Consider the following 8,563-nt stretch of genomic DNA (forward strand, 5'->3'; position numbering starts at 1 on the left):
TAGATCTCAAGGCTGCATAGAAGGTGGTCTTTGAGGAATAACCATAGTACAAATCGAGTAAGGCGAGTCAATAACAACAAAGGATCATTATGAGTAGAGATGAGGATCTGGATGATCTCTAGCAAAATTTACATCTAACAGAAGAAGAGAAGGAAGGGGTCGAAACAACCACAGTAGACATAGGAAACAAGGTAGAAGGAAGGGAGGCATGGATGGTAGGTAAATTGCTTACACAACGACCCTTTAACAAAGAGGCAATAAAGACAATGCTGAAGTTGATATTGTAGAATTGGAAGATTATCTATTCTTGTCTAAATTTTCCTCAGTTGCGGACAAGAGGAGAGTTATCCCTAGTTTCTGCTACATATATGGGAGGCTAGAGCATGTCGAAAATGATTGTGAAAAGTGAGGAGAGGAGGAGGGAAAAGCCAATCCGATGGCCAGACAGTATGGGGGTTGGCTTAGAGCCTTACCGGTAATGAATAAACATACCGGTAATGAATAAACAAACTTTTTGGAGAGAGTAACGACAACAAATAGGCAGCATATGCAAGAGGGTGCTTCGGGAAGCGATAATACGTACACAATGGTGGTGACCGGTGAAGGGGTGGCCTGGAGGATGAATATAGCAAGTAATCACGATAATCATCAATTGCATGATTTTCGGGATAGGCTAGGTGAAAGTTGCAGATTATCTGGCGAATTGCACGTAGAGCAAAGTGATTTGTGGAGCCACAGTTTGAACACTAAAAGTCAAGGAGGTTTAGGTGGAGGAATGGACCAAGGAAATGGATCACAGATGGATGAAAATGGATTAGGGCCACAGGAGCACTCATAATGGGCACACGAGGAAATCGTGATGGTATGGACAAGCTAGAGAGTAAAGGAGATTTGATCTTAACCGCATGCACAAAGGCCCACGTTTTGTAAAAGGATTAAAAAAAATGCCATATAAAGAAGGTATAGAGGTAGTAGCGAGGGATCCTGCCTATAGGGGAAACTTGCATGGGAATAAGAAATCATAGCAGATAACCCAGATTAATTCAACAGAAAATAATAAGCACCAACACACAAACTGGAAGAGATTTGCATGTGAAACAAGGGAAATAAGGAATGGAGTGAGCGTTGGAATCGGGAAAAGGAAGTATGTAAATGAAAGTACTGATGATATGGAGGTTGACAATGTTGGAAAAAAGAGTAAGGGAGACGATGAGGCAAATAAGGGAATTGACAAAAGTAAAACGGCAGTGATTGGTTACTAGTCCCACCTAGACTAATGAGATGCTCACCTTGAACTGCCGTGGGCTTGGGAACCCACGAGCAATTCGAGCTCTTCAGCGCTTTTGAAAGACGCTATTCAGGATCAAATGGAACGTTTTCAACTTCAAGAACAATTATAAATATAAATTTCTAACTTAAATTTAATTTAAATAGAAAATTTTAAATAAAATTAGAATTATAAATTCTAATATTCTAATAAAAATATAAATACAAATATTAGATAAGTATCTAAAATTAGATAATTAATTATATAATTATCTAAAATTATAATAATATTATTATAATATATATATATATAGAATGTATAAATTAATATATATAGAATATATAAATATTCTATGTATTGAAATATATATATTGAAATATATTGAAATATCGAAATATATTGAAATCGATTATAAAAAAAAATTATGTTTTGTAATTTCATAATCTAATTTTTCAATTTAGAAATAATTATAGAATTTAATTGGACTTTGGATACAAATCACGAGAATGTATATCTTCCTTAAATCTTTCATTGAGAGGTAAATGATTAAATTCTTTTAAGAAATAAAGTTTTTATTCAAAATATCAATCAAACTGAAGGATCCCTTAACTATTAAGGAGATTCATAGAACGAATCACACTTTTATCACTAAACTATACGTGCAATACGATTATTGTATAAAAAGAATCAGAAAATAATTTAGAATGCAAGGGATGTTTAGTGTAGAAACGAAAGGAAGGAGTGGAGGGCTAGTAATGTTATGGAAGATGAGATATCATTGAATCTACATAGTTTTTTAAAACACCAAATTGATATTGACGTGACAGATGCAGAGGGGTAAACGTAAAGGATGATAGGGCTTTATGGTGAGCTAGCTACTAGGGATAAATGAGCTGCATGGGATCTGTTAAGGGTTTTAGGGGAACAAAACAATCATGCACGGCTGTGCCTGGGGGACTTTAATGACATAATGTAGAGTAATGAAAATGAAGGGGTGGGGCAAGGCTGGAAGGGCAAATGGAGGAGTTCAGAACGGTGCTAGAGGAGATTGGTCTGCATGACTTGGGTTATCAAGGACCGTGCTACACATGGGAAAGAGGGAGGACGAAACAAAACCAGATTCGTGAAAGGCTTGATAGGTCAATGGCCACAATTGCATGGAGTGAGCTTTTTTCACATCATATAGTGAAACACTTGGCATGTCCCGTATCAGACCTTAGCCCCATTATTGTGGACACAGTGGGGACAAAACCAAGTTGGCAGTGTAGACGCAAAAGGACAAGAAAACAGTTTGAGGCTATGTGGACAGTTGAACCAGAGTGTATAAAGATTATTGAAAAAAGTTGGGCAGAAGTGAAGGACAATGTACCATGAAACATAATAGAAGACATATTTGGCGGGCTTAGAGTATGGAGTAAAAGTAAGTTCCATGATCTCAGCACAAAAATTGAAAAGTTATTTGACGACTTAAGCAAGCTACCGAATCGGGGAATAAGTGGAGAGACTTTGGCAAGGGAAGTGGAACTAAAGGACAACTTGAACCGACTACTAGAACAAGAAGAGGTTTTCTGGAAACAACGTGCAAGAACAAATTGGCTACCGGAAGGCGATAGGAACACAAAGTTTATTCATGCACAGAAGACAAAAAAGAAAACGTACAAACAGAATATATGGGGTGGAGGATGATGATGGAGTATGGCATAAAGGGGAAGGACAGATATCCAATCAAGCCATAAGGTATTTTAGAGAGCTATTTAAAACTCAGGGCGCAACAAACTTAGAAAGAGTCTTAGAGACAATATCACCATGTGTTACGAATGAAATTAATGAATGGCTATTGTCCAAATTCACAGCGGAGGAAATCTACACAACTGTGAAATAGATACATCACACAAAGGCCCTAGGACCTGATGGTATGCTTGCTTTATTTTTTCAAAAATATTGAGAAATTATAAAGTTAGATATTACTAAATTCTGTCTTAATATCCTAAATGGAGGAAGAGAACTAGAGGGTATTAATGACACATACATAGTTCTTATCCCAAAAACCCATGCCCCTAAAGGAATATCTCAATATTGCCCCATTAGCTTATGCAATGTGTTGTACAAAATAATTGCTAAGACATTAGCAAATAGACTAAAACGGTTTCTACCATATTGCATAAGTGAGAATAGGAGTGCTTTTGTCCCGGGCCGCCTGATATCTGATAATGTTAGTACAGCCTATGAGCTACGACATGCAATGAAGCAAAAGAAAAAAGGTAGGGAGGGTGTTGCGCTCTCAAATTAGATATGATCAAGGCCTACAATAGAGTGAAGTGGCCTTTTATAGATGTAGTGATGGGACAAATGGGCTTTAACAGAACATGGAGAACACTTATAATGAACTGCATTAAATCTGTAACTATGGTGACTAATGTTTTTGTTTCAGAAACAATATATTCGGAGAGAGGGCTCAGACAAGGGGATCCACTTTCCCCAACCCTATTTTTTATATGCATTGAAGGTTTATTCATTGCTCTCTAAAAAGCAAAGGGAGGGTTTGTTGCAGGAGTTCGGGCAAGTGTCCGAGGCCCAAAATTACTCCCTTGTTCTTTGCAAATGATAGTTTGCTTTTCTTTAAGACAAACCAATAGGAGCGCAGAAGAGTGAGAGACTTGCTAAGGATGTATGAAGAAGGTTCTGAGCAACAGATTAACTATGACAAATCTAGTTTATTCTTCAGTACAAATACCAGTGATGAGGCTAAGGAAAAGGTAAAGAATAGTTTCAGGATACAAATCACAACAAACTCGGAGAGATACTCAAGGCTACTTATGTTCATTGGGAGAGGGAAAAAGGGGCCTTCAGAGGAATATTGAAGAATATGAAAAGGAAAATAAAAAAATAGAGCTATAGAAAGCTGTCCCAAGAAGGAAAGGATGTTTTTGTTAAACTGATATTACAGCCGATGTCTTCCTACACAATGTCCTGTTTCATGTTCTCAAATGGCTTATGCCATGATATCAACATAATCATTAGTAAATTCTAATGGTGACACTATACACTGGAAATCATGGAAGCATATGTGCATGGCAAAAAAGGTTAGTGGTATGGGATTTAAGGAGATGGAGTGTTTCAACAAAGCTTTACTTGTAAAACAAGGCTAGTGACTTCTACATAATAACACGTCAGTCATGTATAAAGTCATCAAAGCCAAGTACTTCCTAAAAACATCTTTCCTTGAGTCTGAATTGGGGAATACACCATCATACGCATGGAGGAACATCTGGATGGGAAAAGAGGTATTACACCTAGGGACTAGGTGGAGGATGGGTAATGAAGAAATTGTCAATGTATGGACTGACAAATGGATCCCACAGGAGGGCCGATTTATACCTAAACCAAAGGGGCCTACGAATTAATAATAAAGAGGGTCAGCTCTCTAATAAATAGTTTTCATAACTACTGGGATTAGACAAACTGAGGGAACGGTTTTCAGCAGAAACTGTTATTGAAATCATGGCAATTCCAGTAAGCAACAAAAGGCTACTAGACATACAGGTTTGGCATTATACAAAATTTGGACACTATAGTGTGCGAAGTGAATACCATTAACTAGTCTTAAAGGAAAACACAAGAAGATCACCATACAGGGAAGGAAAGGAGATGACAGGCAATGACAATATGATTAGTTGGAACAGACTATGGCATTTATCCATCCCAGGTAAAATCAAAATATTTGTGTCATAACGTCTAGATTCGAGGATCCATCGCTAGACATTGATTTGAAGAAATCGCCATCAATCTTTTTTATCTAGATGCGATTGGCCACCTAAAGAATCTATCTTTTCAAAGAACACCTGAGCCTAAGGGTCCCTAAAAAAATATGTTCAAATCTACTAACCAAAACAGGGTTCGAAAGTACGGTTACGTATGAGAAAGGTTGTAGCACCCTCACAACGTCCATCGAAAGATGGTACCAGGTTAATTTTGTGTTATTCAAAAAGCCTTAAAAATTTTACCAAGTAATTAATTATTGAAAATATTCTCAATTGACTTTAATACCTTTAGCAAAAAATTGAAAAAATTTCCTCACCTTAAGAGTATGCAAAAAAACTACTGTTTCACTTGCAGAGGCTCCATCATCGGATTATTTAACATTAAAGAAAATTCAAGAAAATAAAAAAAATGATTGCTTTTGTACAGGGAAAATTGAAACTTTCAACTTTTCCCCAAAATATTTTTTAGAAACTTTAATTTCGAGGAAAATTAATACTTTCAACTTTTCCCCAAAAAAGATTTTTAAAAACTTATTTTTAAGAAAAATTGATACTTTTAACTTTTCTTCAAAAATATTTTTTTAGAAAGCTTATTTTCAAAGAAAATTGATACTTTCAACTTTTCCTCAAAATATTTTTTAAAAAGCTTATTTTCAAAAAAAATTGATACTTTCAACTTTTCTTCAAAAAAATTTTTTAGAAAGCTTATTTTCAAGAAAAATTGATACTTTCAACGTTTCCTCAAAAATATTTTTTTTTTAATTTTATTTAAAGAAAATAAAATAAAATGAAAATAAAAATAAAAATAAAATAAAATAAAAAGTATTGAACAATTCTAATTTAATAAATAATAATAATAATAAATAAATAAATAAACCTGAAAACGACTCGACTTAACGGTTCGATTCGACGTAACTTAAGAAAAAAAAGAAGGCTCGAAGACGCGGCTCGGCTCGGCTCGACTTCGAAAACTTAACATAACATCTCTAAATTAAAGGCTAGAGTGGGTCGCGACCAGGTTGGATCCTTCAAATGGAGCGACACGTAAATCTTTCAAGAGATCCGTTCCCAAAACGACACCATTTGTGGTTACTATAAAAGCCATTTTTCTTTGTTTTTCTTTCATTTTTCAACTTCATTTTCTCTCTACACATTTATCTCCTCTACACTTCTCTCTAGCATTCAAGTAAACACCGGGCAGTTTTTCAAGGCTTCCAAAATTTAGGCCGTTACCCCACCAGCACTAGTTGGGCTCTAAATTTTACGAAACAATTTTTTTTGTCTTCTCTTTAACGTGTTCCAATTGGATTTTTCAAAAACTAACGGGATTCTACAAATCTGAGTCCAAAATCATGATTTTCTCTCTGTTCTTTGTAGCTCTGATGGCCACCACTGCTAGGTATGCTTTCCCCTTTCTTCTTAGCTGCCTCCTCACAAATTTTGAAGCTTCAAAACAAACTAGATCAACTTCGATTGAGAATCTTAAAGAGAAAATCTCTTTTTTGTTCCATTTTTTTTACTACTTGTGTGACTCTGTTTTGGTGCTAGAGGCAACTAGAAATGGATATGGCTCTGGTGGTGAGGATTAGTGCTTCCATTATCCGCACGTGGTTTGGTGGCTGGCTTCTCTTTTAGTTCTCTCTATTAAATGTGTGTTAGATTCAATGATTAATGGGTTTGGTGATGAACGATATTTTTTTAACCTCTTTTTTTGGTCTGATTATAGGTTCTGGGCTGTTTGGTAGGAGTTGAATTATTAGTGTCTTGGTAGAGATGAAGGGATGATTCGACTGACAGTAGACGAGTAGAAACTGATTGATGCTTGCTATGATTTCACTATGTTTGGTTTTTCCTCTATTTTATGCATCTAATTTTTTGTTTAATCTTTGTATATTCTTGGATTTGTTAGCTTAAAATGGGGCTCTATTAGGGTCTGAGTATGATGGCTGAAAATTGATGAAAAACTGGGTATTGTAATTTGTATCTAGTTGATTGGTGATGGCAATGACAAAGGAGTTAAAATTTAGTGATACAGCTATGGTATTGACGGCACTAGCAAAGAAAGTCTGCTCAAGCTCTTTTCTGGTCATCTGCAGTTCCATCTTTCCATTTTCCTACAATCTTCTTCCATAATTGCAATGCTTCTGTCATGCTATCTCTAACAGGTTTCATCCTGTCAAAGTGGTAACCCTCCAGTACTGTCGTTGAAGCTGCTCTATCTGTAATCAAGTTGCTTGAATGTAGTGCCAAAGCACTCAAAGCATCAGCAACTGCCTTTCGCGTCACCCAATCTGTGCTCCTAAGTTGGAGTTTCACAACTAGATCATAGGTATGAGCTAATACAGCCCAAGAAGAGTGAAGGTCAGGGTCAAGGAAAGAAAGGTTTCCCACCAAAAAGAGGCCTTGAGGGCCTAGTGGCGATGGGGGCTTCCCCCTTTGTTTTTCTTCTGTTTTTCTCTCAATTCTTGTATATTCATTGTTGATATATAGATCCATGCTGATAGAGTTTCAATTCAATTCTAATTAGCATCCAAATCAAAAGATTAACACCAATCCTAATCTCATTCTTTTAGCTTTTCCTTTTTTTTTAAAATTAATCAGATAATGGAAAAAGAAAAAGAAATTAAACAATAGATAGACCATAAAAAAAAATAAAAATGATAAATACAAAAATAGAAAAATCTAAAATAAAAATGAATAAAAATCCCTACAACCGAGCTTAGATTAGTCTCGATTGACAAAGAACCCTAGACAAAATAAGGTGTCAACAGTTGCCTCTCTTTGCATATTTTCTGTGAAACAGAAATTGTGCAAAGACGTAAACACCCATTTAAGACTCAACTTGACTTTTTTTTTTTGCTTTTGTATTTTTTTTCTTTTTTTTTAGGTTAAAATTTTGATCAAAGCTCCTCTAAGTAGAGGCTCAACGATAAAGACTCAACAACTTTGAAAAAATAAACAATGACTCCTCTAAGCAGAGGTTCAATGACTTTGAAAAAATAAATAAAAGCTCCTCTAATCAGAGGCTCACGACTTTGGAAAAATAAATAAAGGTTCCTCTAAGCAGAGGCTCAACGACTTTGGAAAAATAAATGGCTCCTCTAATCAGAGGCTCAATGATTTTGAAAAATAAATAAAGCTCCTCTAAACAGAGGTTCAATGACTTTGAAAAAATAAATAAAAGCTCCTCTAAGCAGAGGCTCAACGACTTTGAAAAAATAAATGGCTCATCTAATCAGAGGCTTAACAACTTTGAAAAATAAATGGCTCCTCTAATCAGAGGCTCAACGACTTTGAAAAATAAATAAATTCTCTAAGCAGAAGCACCATGACTTCAAAAATAAATGCTTCTCTAAACAGAGGCATCACAACTTTGAAAAGTAAATTACTCATCTAAATAGAGGCAACAAAACTTTAAAAAAAATAAATTGCTCCTTAACAATCACGTCTAAAGGAGTTATAGATCGTGACTGAAGGAATTTTGTAATGGGAACTCAAGGATTTACAATTTGAGTTCAATATTCAAAGGTTCAAA

At 35.4% G+C, this 8,563-nt stretch overlaps 1 long non-coding RNA gene across 1 annotated transcript; it reads left to right on the top strand.

Moving 5' to 3' along the window:
• Positions 1-6,182: 6,182 nt before the first annotated feature.
• LOC149512606 (uncharacterized) lies at positions 6,183-7,545 on the top strand. The gene is made up of 2 exons (XR_016332002.1): positions 6,183-6,427; positions 6,579-7,545. It is a non-coding gene; the product is annotated as an uncharacterized LOC149512606 (long non-coding RNA).
• The last annotated feature ends 1,018 nt before the right edge of the window (positions 7,546-8,563 follow it).

Source organism: Durio zibethinus, chromosome 22 (assembly GCF_047325235.1).
Source record: "Durio zibethinus cultivar Kanyao isolate XHJ-2024 chromosome 22, ASM4732523v1, whole genome shotgun sequence".
In the NCBI taxonomy this organism is placed as follows: domain Eukaryota; kingdom Viridiplantae; phylum Streptophyta; class Magnoliopsida; order Malvales; family Malvaceae; genus Durio; species Durio zibethinus.